Source organism: Amblyomma mixtum, chromosome 3, assembly GCF_055824585.1.
Source record: "Amblyomma mixtum isolate Tamu chromosome 3, ASM5582458v1, whole genome shotgun sequence".
NCBI lineage: Eukaryota > Metazoa > Arthropoda > Arachnida > Ixodida > Ixodidae > Amblyomma > Amblyomma mixtum.
This window is the reverse complement of record NC_143014.1, coordinates 240,160,937-240,177,890: the sequence shown is the minus strand read 5'-3', so window position 1 is coordinate 240,177,890 and position 16,954 is coordinate 240,160,937. Positions and strand designations below refer to the sequence as shown.

Sequence of the window (16,954 nt, the reverse complement as noted above, 5' to 3'; positions counted from 1 at the left end):
TGCCTTTTTCCTTCGTCCTCGCCTCAGGTGTCGCGCTGAATGTCAGGGTTGTAATGTGGCAACATGGGCAGTTATTTATGTTACTGCCACATTAGTTTTAGGTGTAATGACTCCTTGCCTGGGTGCTGTTTCTGAGCACCCAAGTTTGGAAGCAATGGGCTGTGGTAGAATTTTGTTGAGTTGTACTCACACAGAAAAGGACAGTGATGCAATATTTTTAATAAAAGTGATGATTTAACGAGTTGAAAGCCATAGTACACAAGAATCTGATTAGTGACACAAAAACAAAGTGCTGATGTAATCCGCGAGGAAAGTTTAAAATATAAAAATAAGGTAGTTTGCCTGGTGTGCATAAATGCCATAAATGCACTGCAAGCAGCACTGCACTTTCCCAGCAAAATTAGGGCTTCCTTTAAAACATGCAAAGGACAGACATCTTCATCAATACAATCAAACGCAATGCACATAAATGAAACAAAATCGAGGAGCACTCATACACAATGGGGAATCAAGAAAAAGTTAAGAATATTCAATTCACCTTTCTTTTTAAAAAATGAGCTTGTAGTCGCACGAAGCGTTCAAGCTGGCACTAGCTCCTGGATATTACTGAGGAAGATTCCGATATGAAACGACTGACCTCATTAAAGCCTGGTGTGTGCCTGGACCCTGGCCTGCGTGGCAGTTTTCTTGAAAGCAAAAATGTGTCCTGTGTGATATGAACGTAGCTATGCCACCAACTTGCATTGTGATGGGAGGTTATAGCACGTGCAACGGTGCATTTTTTTGCTTCACGTTTACGTGCATTTCGCATGCAGCTTGTTTACGCCAGGAAAATTCACTCCATGCAAGCCAGGCTTAACACACTAATAGAAACAGTATCTGTCTGAGCACTGTACATCTTGCATAGCGACCAGACCGTAACATGTGACATATAAGGCACTTTTTCCTGATATATGATCACTACACCGTATCATGTCAACATGTCTACAAAACTGAAGGTGTACAAAATCCTTTTCAGTTGCAGTTTTCAGTGCTCAGCAACATGTAAGCACTGTAGACATTCAAAGCAGGATTCACTTGATGTTTGCAAAAGATAAGGTTACAGATTTCTTATTAATGTCTTTGTTTTATGGGGTTTAACGTCCTAAAGCGACTCACGCTATAAGAAAAACTCTCCACTATTAAAGCGCTGCCTAACATTCTGAGGGATGTAAAGCACACTTACTTAAACCCACTGCCAAGTGCATATTGATCCCAGTGCTTCTACACCACAAACAACATTGATGCTCATGCATGATTTACCCTAGAACAGTCAGCAAACAAGCACAACCATTGTCCTATTGGAAGCACTAGGAAATCATCAGAATTCCCTATGCAGCATGCACTTCTGTACAAACTACCATCTAACCATCCGAACAGCACATTTGATACCTCTCACCATACGGACCATTATATAGGAGGAAACTTTCTGTCTTCCATGGGCAATCAGTGACAATGCCACAGCAGTGACAAAAGTAATATTGTAGCATCGCAGCACGATTTATGAGTATGTAACAAATAAGACCAGCCTGAACAATGCAAAACAGTAGCAAAGGCGCACTGCCACTAGATTATCACTGCCAGAAAATATGTGCACTGCAAACTGATACTCAACATGACTCACACAACATGACAGTTGCAGAACAGATGTTGATGGCAAGGCATGGATGAAAACATTTTTCATGAAGCAGTGGTACATACAGAGCGGTAGGAAAGTAAAATATTTTTACATAAAGATACGGAAAATTGGTAGATCACTAAAATACCACACCAAAAAAAGCCGAAAGGCCACTCATGCATTCCCAAATTTCAGATTACATAATCACTGCAAACAAAATTGCCGAGCACCTCAGCACGCGTCACAAACATACAGTCGATAATTCACTTGTGTTGCAGATAAGTCACAGTAATGACAGCGTGTATATGGCACTAAAGGTGTTCAAGCTGCACACAAGATATAACAGAGACCATAGTGCAGAGCTCCAGAAATTGGGCAAATTGGGCGCATAACATGTACTAATAAAGGGGATGCAAGCGTCCTAAAGTAAGCAGGATCCACTGCAACAACTTATTTCAACTGCCCTAAATGTACAGATGCAGACATCAGTTAATGAAGCCCACTATTGTGGCCCGACTGCAATCTTATCCGCCGTAGTAAACGTTGTAAAGCAGTTTGTGTTCATGAGATGAGAAACAATACCAGCAATCATTATAGCATGCCATGCCTGTAAACCTAGCTATGGCGTGCAAAACAGATATGGCTTCAATGTCATTGCAGGCTCCGTTTTGCTTCTGTTCGCATCTGCACAAGCCCTAACCATCTTGCAAACAAGAGGTTACCCCACATACCACTTTGCTTGCCTCTTGGAACCATTGTCGCAAAATGCACCGCATCCTGATGACGCCAAAATAATGTCACGGATTAGGCTATTACAGTGCTACATATGTACACACACCACCAGCCAGAACAAGGAATGACGAGAATAACTTTGCAATTGTTTGCTGATAATACCTTATGAAGACAAACAAAGACGGTTGTGTTCATGCTTACTATTTTGACGGCATGGAAAACATTTCCCTCAATTACTTAATAGGTCATGACCATCTATTTCGCAAGCACTGTTTGAACAGATCACTTATTTATTTCAATGTAAACAGGAGCTTTCAACATGTGGAAAATGTGAAGGTCACAACAAGGAATGGACATGGATAGTGCCCTGATGGCATGGAAAGCATTCCTGAAACAGTTATATGTCAGCAGCATCTATTTCACGAACGCAATTCGAACAGAGCACTTATTTCTATGAAAACAGGAGCTATCGACATGTGGGAAATGTGAAGGTTACAAGGAAAGTTCCTGCATACGACCCTCATGGCATGGGAAACATTCCTGCAAGAGATTATTATTAGGTCAGGAGCATCTACTTCACATGCACTATTAGGACAGATTGTTTATTTCTATGAAAAGAGGAGCTAGCATGTTAGAAATGTGGAGGTTACAAGAAAACCTTCATGCATACGACCCTGATGGCATGGAAAGCATTCCTGAAACAGTTATATGTAAGCAGCATCTATTTCACGAACGCTATTCGAACAGAGTGCTTATTTCTATGAAAACAGGAGCTATCGACATGTGGGAAATGTGAAGGTTACAAGGAACGTTCCTGCATACGACCCTCATGGCACGGGAAACATTACTGCAAGAGATGATTATCATTATTAGGTCAGGAGCATCTACTTCACATGCACTATTAGGACAGATTGTTTATTTCTATGAAAAGAGGAGCTAGCAACATGTTAGAAATGTGGAAGTTACAAGAAAACCTTCATGCATACGACCCTGATGGCATGGAAAACATATTCCTCAATCACTTAATAGGTAAGGAGCAGCTATTTCACAAGTGCTTTTCGAACAGAGCGCTTATTGCGATGAAAAGAGGAGCTATCAACTTGTGGGATATGTGGAGGTTATAACAAACAACCTTCCTGCATACGATCGTGATGGCATGTAAAACATATTATGGAAACATATATATTGTGACGAAACATAGGGAGAGATCTCAAGCAAACAGCGTTCCGCAGTCAGCCAGCGCGAGGCACACTTCGACGTCCTAGCCTTTCATGCGCCACCTGAGAACACCGGAGACGCGAGATGTCAATATGGAGAAAGTGCTATTTATGTGTGAACAGCGCAGATTGCAGTTGCATAATGGTTGCTGAATACTAGCGTAGCAAGCTTAACAGACATGTTGAAAAATTTAGGTTGAAATTTTACCACAAACACTGGACTCGAATAGCATTTGAAGGCTCCTGGGAATGTTTTTCACAACCTTCTTTCAAGGATGAACTTTCTGTTATGTGGTGCGGTACGCTACATTGAAATCATACTTAAAAATACATATTCCTCAAGCACTTCAACAAGTGAGGAGCATCAAAGAGTAAAAAAAAAGGCTTGCCATTGGCATCTATTAATGGTTTCTTGGGGCTTACAAGGCCCTGGAAAGTGGAAGTGTTTCTACTCCCTTGGTCACACACAAGGGCTATTGGCCCAATGTCAGCTTGTAAACGGGAATCGAAGCATTGGAAAACGGAACTCTAAAGGGGATCAGCAACTGTAGCCCTAGGGGCAAAAAAAAAACACGTGGCTGATTCCATTGAGTATGCACTGTTTTATCATGGAGCCGAGGGCTTTGCAATTTTCACACCTTTATCTTTACTGTTGAAACCTGTCTGCTGAAAGGTTGTATGACAGCTCTTTCATGATGTGCATTTCATAAAGTATGCGCAGCAGAACCTGCAAGCCGCACTAGCAGCTCAAAAACTTCCGGATAAAATCGAACTCTCAGTGGAACACGTTGAAGCCAGAGCTGCAGTGACCTGACAGATGGGAGCTTAAGAAGCCTTCTACAGTATCTGTACCCTTTTGGGCTATGGAAATACAAGCCCATGGCAAACGACTTGTTCTGTGAGGACTATCGGCGGGCAAAACGTGGGCACGAACGCCCTCCACTATTTCGGCGACAGTCCTCATCTGACGCTGTCGCTGGAGCCTTCGTTGCAGCCTCATGCTTTGATCCTGGAACCGGCGCGCCTTCACTTTCAGCGCATGTAGCTTGTGCTTGCAACGGTGGGCATGGCACGCTGCAAGATGAGAAATCACAGCCATCAGAGGAAACACATATCTTCCACATACAGGTATAAAATTCACATCTCTAAAGTATATTTAATTTCAATAACCATGCCTGATCGAAACAATTGTTTGCATGTCCCTACCCCAATGTCTAAGTTCTATCTCCACAGTTTTTTTAAGCGTCTTACTCCAGTGCGCTGTGGAAAATTGTATACTATGATTATTATTTCACTTTTGGAATAGTACTGTAAGAGCAAAACATCATCACGAAAGTTTCCTTGAATCGGTAGCAGTACTTACGTTAACCACAAGAAACAGTGGAGGGGGCCGGTGAGAGCCTCCACTAGTAGTTGCCCAGGCGCCAACAATTTCTCATCCCTTCCAGGCAGCACATAGGTGTGGTCACCTGTACACAGAAAGCAACAAGGAAGATGGCTTTCAATCTTCAGAACAGCCACAACAAATAAACCATGTTGAAAACAAATCGCTGCGCACACCAACAGAAATTATTTACATATTTCATACTTCCGACAGTACTATGCTGAAGAGAAGTCACTGGAATACAGATACAAACGGATTCCCTATTTCGCACTTCTATATGTAATGTAACTGTTTTGCTTACTGAGTAATGTCACTTACATCCACAAGCAGCAGCAGACACAGCAGGGCAAGCCTCCACCAACGGCTGTGCAGAAGGCGAAACTGCCATGCCATCCATAAGCTCGCCCTGCTCAGCTCCTCTTCCCACGTCACACGTATCACCCACTGCACAAATAACAAAGAAACGCTCATAACAACGGAGAGTTGTCAATTTGAAACAGTAAAAACCGTGGGACCTACTAACACAAACGGTTTCAGTATACTTAATTCATACTTCCAAAGGTATAATGGCACTGTTTTGCTTATTGAGTAACGCTACTTACTATCACCAGCTGCAGCAGAGGCGTGAGGGCTGTGTAGGAAACGAACCCGGGGCTGTGTAGGAAACGAACATGTTACGCCATCCATCGGTTCGGCCTCCTCAGCGCTCACCGCATAGCTGTGATCAACTACACAGAGAACAAAGGACAAACCAGTCTGAATGGGGAGCAGCACGGCTGCCTACACACACATTGTAAGTTACATGAACAATGCTACCACTGTACCAGCTGCATTACACACCAAGAAAGGAAACTAAATAACCTTCAATAATTGGTCCGTCCCCCATGGTCCTAACATGGTCACGTACGCTTGAGGGTACACCACCGCTGCCAAACAGTACCACCAACCATAGCAGAAAGCGCTACTGTTAACACAGGGGCGGTTGGTAGCCTATTAGCACAATGTATTTCGACGACTTTTAGGTTGAGGAGAATGGGTTTTTCTCACAGGTTTTTCATACATAATTACCAGATAGGGAGAAGAACCTGCTGTGGCAGGCAGCACTGTCGAGGCCAGCAGCGGGGCTGCTTCTTCCGTTGAGTGACCAGTCTGCATAATGTATCACATAATCAGCATAAATACATCGAAGATATAATGGCACAGACATGTTAAATGTTCTCTTACTGGCTATACTTTGGAGCATTTATGCTTGATTGGAAATACCATTTGCACTGTTGGTTACCTTTCTTGTAAGGAACAGATGGGCAAGCGGCGCGGTGTAGCCGTCCAGGACGCAAGAATTCCGATGGCCTGAAGTGCAGCGAACAGACTACACGTTCCCGCAGCTGGCACGGCTGTAACTGCTGCAGGCTTGCGTTGGCACAGAACTGAACCCAGGCCGCGGACCTGCACAATGGCAAACACCTCATCTGCAGTCACGCATGGTGCTGTGTCAGTGGTTGTCATTCTACTGCTGGAAACCAGGTACTCAGATGAAATCCAGATTGTGCCTGTGCTGATGTTGCAAGACGGTCGAAAGTAATCTGGAGCAGCTCACTACGTCATCTGCCATAGCACAAGCGCACCCTTGGGATGTGAAATGTTACATATCGCTAATAATATAACCATGGCAACAATCCAGCTTTCTGGCAATGCTCTGCACCGTATGCGAGCGATTACTGAACTACTGACATACATGTGCATGGGGCACAGCCAACACACGGTGCCTGAGCTATTTCAAGATAGTTAGCCTTTAAAATATACTAGTAAATGATTTTTGTCGCTATTCATCCCATCTTCTCCCCTGTCTACTTCCTGTCAGGCTGGCTGTAGCTCGGGTGCATTAGATACATAGCAGGCATTGCAGATGGCACCCACTCCTTTCTGCCCTTTTTTGTAGCATTTTGTCACAGAACCTGTATGCACTTTCAAGGTGAAGTGGAGCAATGACACACAGTCTACGCATCAACTGCTCGAGATGACTACACTCTGTGGCAGGCCATATTTTCTTGTCTAAGAGATTAACAACATTCCATTACCCCATCTAGACATGTAAATGAAATGACACGCACCCAAACGTGAAAGGTTATTACAGTGTGTGTATCAGTAGGTAGTAGGTAGTAGGTAGTAGGTTTATTTGGCCATATTATATACAATATGCCCTCGAGGTGAGGCTAAAGGAGGTAGACCAAGCATGCCTCCTGACAAGGCCTACACCCCGATCACACATCATGGAAACGGGGGCCGAATGGACAAGAGATAAAAAAACAATGAGCAAACATGATCACAATAGAAAATAGTTAATGATAGACAATAATAAATATCAATTAACAATAAACAAAACATTTCATAATATGCACATTTAAAAAAAAGCAGAACACAAACACACACTAAAAAAAAACAACTAAGTATACAGAAATAGCTGAAATTTAACCGGGCGAGAAAAGAATCGTCAGTTTTTTCTTGAATACAGACACACTATAACTTTCTAAAGCAATCTGAATAAGAGACTGGTAGGTATTACACAATGTTATAATTTGATAATCGGTTGTTTGTTTACCATAATTTGTTCTCGGTCTCGCAGTAGATAGGGCAACGGAACGTAGACCATACGCAACGTTTCTTGAATTATAAGTGTTAGAAAAAGAGCTAAAGTCATGCTTGACTTTATAAAAAATATGAAGAGCCAAACTAAAATTGTATGAATGAAAGAAATTGCGAACATGAAATGTTTCGAAAAGATTTGTTTCAACAGATGAACTTGAACTTAATAAACGTAGAACTCTTTTCTGGAGAGAAAGCAATTTGTATGAATCAGTTTTGTTGCATGTACCCCACACTAGGTTGCAATACACCAGGTGAGAATGAACAAGGGCAAAATATAGCTGTTTTTTAACTTGTAGTGGGAGGAGATGTCTAACACGATAAATAACAAATAGATCTGGCCATTTTTAGTCTAATGTAGTTTATATGATCAGTCCAACCCAAATCGCTACGAAAAAACACACCAAGGAACCGGCAACTATGAACTTGCTCGATGTTAAAGTCATTAAAAAATAGTTTGATGTGATGATCTAATGGTTTGTTTTTTGGATGGAAGAGCATAAACTTTGTTTTGTTTACGTTTAATTGAAGTTGATTAACATAGAGCCAAACCGCTAACTCCTCAAGCCAGGCATTACATTGGTGTTCAATTACTTGGAGACTGGAGCAGGAAAAAAAGACATTAGTATCGTCGGCATACATCATGATATTAGGAGTTAATGGAATGTTTACAATGTCATTAATATAGAGAATAAATAAAAGTGGTCCCAAAATTGAACCCTGAGGGACACCGAATTTTATCATACCAAAACTGGATTTTACATCATGAATCTGAGTGTACTGTATCCGTGCAGTTAGATAACTTTCCAAAAGTGAATTTGCCACTCCACGGATCCCGTAAGTCTTTAATTTATGGAGCAGTATTGTATGTTGCACAGAATCGAAAGCTTTGCGCAGATCAAGAAAAATTCCAACTGAAAAAAGCTTAGTTTCTAAATTGTTAATTATAGAGTTCTTAATATCTAACAGAGCAGATTCTGTTGATTTACCGGCCTGAAAGCCATACTGTTGGGGGCAGATAAGATGTTTAGCTTGTAAGAAATTGTTTAGTCGCCTATAGAGTACACGCTCAGCTAACTTCGAAAACAAAGGCAATACCGAAATAGGACGGTAATTATTTGGGTCATTTTTGTTGCCTCCTTTGAATAAAACGGTAACTCGTGCGACTTTTAATTTGCTAGGGAATACACCAGAAAGTAGCATTCTGTTACAAATATGCGTAAGAGGGCCAGAAATAATATTTACAGCACATTTGATAGGAAAAGCAGCAACTTCGTCATCTCCAGGTGAGCAGGTGTTCCTAAAAGAATTAATGATAGAAATAACTTCATCCTCTGAAGTAGGGGACAAAAATATAGATTCAGTACTGCAAGAGGGTAAGTATGAGTCTACAGTCCGAGTTGAATGACAGCTAGCAGAGGGTCGGTATGCTCCGGCAGCTAAAAAGTGTTCATTCAGCATATTGGCAAGGGAAACTCCAGCATAATTCACCCCATTGACTTTCAGCTCAGAGGGAAGACAATTCTTCCTGTTCCCTATAATAACGTTAATACCTTGCCAAAGTAATTTAGGATTGTGTAAGATTGACGAAAACTTATTAATATAGAAAAAAGATTTAGCTTTCTTTAGATTTGAGTTTAATTTATTTCGAAACTTCTTAAACTTAACTAAATCATCCGGGCATCGCGTTTCCAAAAAACGAGAGAACATTTTGTTCTTTTCTTTAATTTGTTTCAAAAGTGCTCCTGTCATCCATTCTTTTCTAGCCTTTCTATGTTTTTTTATAGTTTGAGTTGGGAACGCAGCGTAATAGCATTCAAGCAGCTTCTGAATAAATATATCATAAGCACGGGACGAGTCATTTTCACCATATACATCTACCCAATTAATTGTAGACAACAAGTGACAAAATGTGGAGATGCTCTTCTCATCATTAACTCTACGAGCGTGAACGGGTTTGTTCAATTTGGTCGTATCAGGAAAAAGTGAAAAGAAAGGCAAGTGATCACTAATCCCAGAAGAAAAAACACCGGATATGCAACTCTGAGGTGGGAAATTAGTGAAGCACAAATCAATTAATGTTTCAGAGTGCAAGGATATGCGAGTAGGCAATTCAATAGTATTGTCACAACCATTAGACAGCATTATTTCATTTAAATTAATCTTCAGAGCGTTATCCTCCAAAAAGTTGATATTGAAGTCACCTAGCACAATGATACGCCAGTTGTTTTGGTTTGCAAACTTCAGAAAACAATCAATGAAGCGAAAAAAATTGTCAGAATTTCCTTGAGGTGGGCGATACACAACCATAATAGCAACTCTATGAAAAGCAATGCAGACAGTTTCAAAATCAGTACAAACAAGTTAATAATCCGACAAGACCTCAAAGCACAAATAATTTTGCACATATAAAGATACACCACCACCACGCTTTCCATCTCGAAATACTGAAATAGGTTTGTAACCAGGAAACTCGCTGACATCTGCATTTGAGGTAAACCATGTTTCAGTGAAGGCAATAAGGTCAAAATTAAAGTTCAGTTTAGTTAATTCAGCTTCTACTTCTTCTGATTTATTTTTTAGGCTTTGACAATTCAAGTGGTAAAGAGATAGTGTGTTGCGAGGATTGTAAGCACCGTCCTTTAGAAAGTCGGTGAATGACTCGGCAGTAAAATAAGCCATTGTTGAGCAGGTGTACTGCGCAGTCTCGCAGCAACAGTGATTAAACCATCTTATCAATGTCCTCCTCACAAGCTATCCTGATGGCTCGTGCACCAGCCTGCTTTCGAGCGTAGATCTTTCCTTCCTTTGACCAGACGAAAGCGTACTTCATTTCCTTAGCCTTCATTTTAGCGAGCCACAGTAAATTCCTGCTAGAAGCCGTCAGGTTATCAAAGAATCGAATGTCATCTTCGCATTCTTTGCGCTTTGAAATCCAGTCTGTTTTTGTGGATCGGTTGGCAAAACGGATCAAAACCACAGGCACCTTGTCAGGTTGAGATGGAAGGCGGTGTAGCCCTTCAATGTCCTTTGCTACAAGTGTGGGCAAGTCAAGCTTCACAGCAAGGCTGTTTACTTTGCTCAGTAAATCTTCACCATCTGTCACAGGCATTCCATGTATTTCCATGTTTTGCCGCCTACTGTACTGGCTCAGGTCGTTCAATTCCTGACGCAGTTTTCGAATTTGCTGCTCGTCCTGGTTTGCCTCAATGTCGTCAACTCTCTTACGTAGGAGCTCGATTTCCTTGTCATGCCTATTAGATACTTCGAGCAATTTGTCATACGTGTCAGACATATGTTGTACAGACATTTCAATGCTTGAAACGGTTTCCTTCAAAGATGTCAGATCATCCACTTTGGCTGTGAGATTTGCCAAAGACCTACTAATCTCAGCAAGCTGTTTGCATAAGACAGCAGAAGATGCATTACTGCTGCTATCATGACTGCGAGACGCCGAAGATCGACATGTCAAGCATTTCAGGGCTTTTCTTAATTCAGCATTTTTTGCTTTGAAACTCCGCTCCCCAACCCCTGCACACTTCCCTATATGAAACCTTTGACAGCAATCCGCACAAGTCATAAATTCTTCACCATCTATAATGTCTTCGTAGCATGCAGAACAAGGATCAAAATTTTCAGATGACATTGCAAGCAAGACACTAGACCATGGGCAGCAGTGGCAGCAGTGGCGGCAGTATGCACTGGCAGCTTAACAACAGTAAGAAAAGACAACTGACCTGCAAATTCAAAACAGTTGTTTGAGCACTCTTGTGCAGCAACGTGCCACCGCCACCGCTGCCCGATGTGTGAAGGCTCTCGACGACTTGCGCAGCTTTATAGCCAGAAGGAAGGGGCGTATCTTCACGTGATGACAGCACGATAGGCAGCCGCACACGGTGCGTCAACGAAGCCAGCAGAATGCAGATCGCGCTTGATACGGAAATTCTTGCAGACGGACAGCAGCGAAGGAACTGCAAATTCAAAACAGTTGTTTGAGCACTCTTGTGCAGCAACGTGCCACCGCCACCGCTGCCCGATGTGTGAAGGCTCTCGACGACTTGCGCAGCTTTATAGCCAGAAGGAAGGGGCGTATCTTCATGTGATGACAGCACGATAGGCAGCCGCACACGGTGCGTCAACGAAGCCAGCAGAATGCAGATCGCGCTTAATACGGAAATTCTTGCAGACGGACAGCAGCGAAGGAACTGCAAATTCAAAACAGTTGTTTGAGCACTCTTGTGCAGCAACGTGCCACCGCCACCGCTGCCCGATGTGTGTTAGGGAGTGAATTCATAAAAAAAAAGTTAAGCGCTTTTAATAACTTAGCCTGCTTGACAACACGTCACATCTTTCACAGAGCGAGTGCACGCTTCGACAAGCGCCATTTTTTCCGTCTTTAGGAACGCAAAAATATATGCGAATGCAAGCCTACAAATCTAGCAATTTAACGCTAGGATACAGACTAAATGGAATTGGCCACCAGAAAAACAGCCATTGTACACAATTATCACACAGAAATGGCGGCTATTAAGCCCATTAAAACAGTTAGTACAGATAAAGAAAGAATTGGTACACAGATGCTCACAAAATACGGTGGTTCCACTCTTCCGGTCTTCACTGGCACCGTATCATGCTTCGTGGTCCGCCTGTTTCAACTGCAGGCTTCACGTGCCGACGAGCACTGGTGACCGTGTTCCGTGTGCCTCCGCTGCCGTCGTGTCGTCTTCAATGATGTATACGTACGTACAGTCGCGATCAATTTGAAGGTGATCGCGCGAACATCGACCGGCGGGCCCTTCAAGCTGCATAGCGGCCGATATTGGAACTGCGATGATAAAGATTGTGTTGCCTTCTTTCCCTCGTCGGCTCTTCCAGGCTACAACCATCGCCCCTATGACTACCTCGCCACCGTTTTTCTGTGTTTGTTCTCTTTCATGGAAATCTTGTGTCCGCGTCGCTGCCTCATTTCGTGGCCGTTAATATGATCGGAATGAATTTGAAGGGTACCTCACGAAGGGTGACGAATCTTCAAGACAGCGTCTTCGCGTGGCAAATTTTTACCACACAAATGCAGCATTATGATAGCTTCCCTCGCCCTTTGTTTGTTCAGTGAAGCACTGAAGCACGACAATGAAAATGCCACGCAAGGCGGCTTTTTCTAGCATAGGTTGACGCTCACACGATTAACCTCCAATTGATTGCGTCCGGTCTAACAGTATACACAAGATTACGACACGTGCGTATCTGTGCGCTGACGTGTAAAAAAATGGCTGAGGCTTAGCTAAGGTTAAGCCTAGTCAGATGCGAAGCATATTGATGGCTAGGCTTGGTAATACATGGTTGGTTGGTTGGTTTATGGGTTTTAACGTCCCAAAGCGACTAAGGCTATGAGAGACGCCGTAGTGGAGGGCTCCGGAAATTTCGACCACCTGGGGTTCTTTAACGTGCACTGACATCGCACAGTACACGGGCCTCTAGAATTTCTCCTCCAAAGAAATTCCAGCTGCCGCGGCCGGGATTGAACCTGCGTCTTGGTAATACATGGCTTTCCTTGGTTGAATACTTGGTCATTTTAATACAACCACTAGAAGTGTAGCAAGGATTGCCGTGGCAGATATACGGGATCATCGGTGAATTCAATGCAGAGTGTACAACCGCTGCCCCAGCACCGGCTACAACAGCATTCTTGGCACCCATGGAAAGTACATTGGAAACACCCTTAGTTATTCCACCACCGCCACCAATCCCTATAGACTGTATTGATGTACCCCCAGCAGCAGCAGCAGCAGCAGCTGTAGTACTGGCGGTTGTAGCAATTAACGACGCTTAAGCTTCGCCTTTGGGAGTGGAACGCTACAGCATGTTGTAGCGCTGCCAGGCAGTCCACGGAACGCCACCACCCATTTGGCGTGATTCCTTGCCCTTCGAACGCGACGCTTTTTGAGGAAAGGAAATGGAGCAGTAATTCTCTGTCATCTCGGTGGACACCCGAACGGAGCCTCCACCGCCGCGGCCGACCGTGCGAGCCGGCAGCCCATCTCTCCTCTGCTGTGACGTCATGTTGTCACGTGGTCAGCCGCCGCGCCTCTGATGTGGAGCCTCCACCGCCGCGGCCGACCGCGCGAGCCGGCAGCCCATCTCTCCTCTGCTCTGACATCATGTTGTCACGTGGTCACGTTAAACGTCAATGGTAGCTCCACCGCCGCGCTCGACGGGCTGTAGTGTAGCTCTAGTAATATGCTTCGCATAAAAAAAATAACGAAATTTGGGACTTGCTAGAAGGGAGTGACAGCAGCTCAAGGAACAGCGAAAAGAGAGAGGGAAACTACTTTGATGTTCCCCTCGCCACGGAAGGTGATGACGTAACGTGGCGCTGCTCCTTGCCTCGGTCGCCGCTCGAGCGATCACCTTCATATTGATCGCCAGTGTACATGTACTGCTTTGCCTTTCTGGCCCACCAGCGTGGTTTGCCATTAGGCCGCGGCACTTATGCCGTTGCGTCTCAGGTTTGACGCACGTACAGAGGGCAAAACGCATGTCTAGAACACGCTCTGAGTGGGTTTCGGGCGTAACACGCGATAACTAGCGATAAGATTTGGTTAAAAAGGGTGTGGATGTAAACATGTGTTTTTAAACTCATAGAATTTCATTGTAACTTTTTCCCTTCTTGGTCGCAACGGCTTTGGGAGCTCCGGAACACAGAGTTTGGTTGTTCTAGGCATGCGTTTTGCCCTCTGTACACAAGATTGCCGGTACCAATATCTGTTAGAGACAAACGTGACAAGACAATGAGGGACAGTACACGGGACACGTAAACTTTACACATGCTTTCAGGATTCGTTATAGACGAGACGCATTACAGTTGCGCCATCGTCAACTCTCGCAGCTGCCACAGAAAAGTCCGGGCATAGTTTAAAAGTAAACACGATAGACGTAAAAAATGCATGTCAATCGTTTTCAGCACTAAGTACTCGTCACACAGCGGCATGCATTGCATTCGTCAACTGATGAAACTGCCACACAAGAGTCCGGGCGCAGTTTAAAGAGGACACGAACGTAGAAAATGCAGTTGAATTGTTTTAAGCATTCATTACTTCTAATGATACAGCGGCATGCATTCAGTGCGCACCGGCTCACGGCTGTGTATTGTGCACATGCAACGGCAATTTCCTCGCTGGCGTCCCAGAACCCTCCTCGCAGCGCCGCCGTTCCTCCTCCTGTTTTTCTCCCTTCTCCTCTTTTTTTCTTTCACGGCTGTTGCGCTCTTCGGTCTATTCCTCCGGCGAATCTACCTCCGCGCACCGCCGCCGCGAATCTGCGCGTCTTCTGGACCGCGGCCTGGTCAGCGCGCCTCTCAATGCGCTGACGCATGAACACGTAGGTGGTGGTGGAAACGTTTATTGCCAATGATGTAAATCGTAGGGGCGCCTGGTTTGCCGCTAAAGTTTGCATGATGACGAGAATTGGTCTGGGTATCGGGCATGCAGCAGTAATGGGTATTGAGCAGTCCGGGTTTGTAGTTGTCGCCAATGTGCAGCCTGCGCTATGGTGAGGGACGGGGCGGGGGGCGCGTATTCCATTCGTTTGTCTCGGTAATACGAGAGAATATCACGGAAGGAGACCAGGTAGTGCGCGGGCCGCGGGCGAACGGACCGTCGTGTGAATCGCCCTTTAACGCCATTTTAAGTACGTGCGCAGTCGCCTTCTTTGCGCGAGGAACGTGCCGGCCACACAAATGGCTCGAAGGGCAACGCGAAAATCGCGAGCCAGTCGCCCTAGAAGCTCGCCAGGAGCAGAACAGCTGTGAAAGAAAATACGAGCAGAATCGCTTTATTAAAGGGGTGGAGACACCAAATTTTGAAGCTATAAAAAGCCTACTATGGGATTCCTATGTATGCAAGGGCACTCACAGCCAGGTGTTCGACGCAACAAACGTTTAAAAGATATTTTAATTCGGTTCCAAAGATTACCTAAATGCTCACTCTCACGATCTAGACCCATCGCTAGCGCCATCAACCATGACGTCACAAGGGGTGTAGAAAAATGAAAGTTTTAGTGACGTCATACCAAAATACAGTGACGTAGGATGAGCGGGGCACAGCCGCGTGAGCGCAGTCGCCGCGCCAGCGAGCCGCGTTTGCTGCTAACCGCCGCTCGCTCGGTTTGTGGCGCGCCGTTGCGAACAGCGTCGCAACGTCCGATTGCAGCTCGTTGCCTGCGTCCGGCCTGCTAGATGTCAACGGCGGGCCGCTCGCGGCAACAACAACGACGAGAAGCGGCAGCGTCATGATGACATAGGGCGCACTCCTTGGAGCCGGGCGGCCTGCGCCAGTCTTCGTGCCGAACGCCGGCATCTGAAGAACGCGATAGTATTGTTTGTTCACGTTCATAGCAAACCCTGGGATATATGAATATCAAAAATGCATCGTTTCTGACGATCGTTGGCAAATACCGAGTTCCTGGTAGAAGTGATGACTGCGATATGCATGCAAATTTCATCCCATAGCCGGTTTTTTGCTGCTGCTACCTGGTGCGGTTCGCCTGCCGTCTGCTAGCTCTGTTGCTGAAGACGTCGTAGAAATCGCGAACATATATTTTATTATGGGACGAGTTCACAGCAAAGGGGTGCCGAGCGGAGCACGTTTCTGAGCGCTGGCCAGTCCCGAAGCGCCCTCAGCTGCGGAGTCTATGCGAAAGCAGCTAGGCCTAGCGACGACTAGGGCAGTCTGGGACCAGCGCGCAGGTCGTCGGCCGGCGTTGCCGCAGGCAGTGTCGTTGCCGAAAGATCCCCTTTTAGCACAATCATGCTGTCGTATCTCGAATCTAGAAAGCATCCTTTCTGGTAGCATGGCTGTTTTGTATTTTCTTGTGAGGACGTGAAGTACGCCGAGTCTGCCGGCCGGTCGGTCAGCCTGGATACCGTCTGCAGACTTCATAAAAGCGAGCTAAAGAGTGTTCTTGACGTAAATAATAAACCATGGGACAAGAAATGTGAAAAAAGTGTCATTTTTAGGATCGCTGACCAATACTGAGCTGCTGGTAGAGGTAACAACTGTGATATGAGCAAATTTCTTGCAACAACCGCGCCTAGCAGCTGCCGCTGGCGCGACGTTGGGGTCCGGCTTGCCTGGCGCCCGCTAGCTCCGCTGCCGAAGGCGTCGATGAGATTGACCATACTATTTTATTGTGAGATGATTCTGTTAACACTACAGCTATTTGTGAAAAGTAGGCCTTTCATTATAGCGCAGGCGACTTCCGAAGCGCCGGCCGCTTGCTAAACAGGCTATAGGCCTAGCGACGACCACGGCAGCCAGGCAGCAG

The 16,954-nt window shown here is 44.9% G+C and overlaps 1 long non-coding RNA gene across 1 annotated transcript in view; it reads left to right on the top strand.

Moving 5' to 3' along the window:
- LOC149354127 (uncharacterized) overlaps nucleotides 1-16,954 on the top strand; it is a 532,700-nt gene that overhangs the window by 111,706 nt on the left and 404,040 nt on the right. The window lies entirely within an intron of this gene.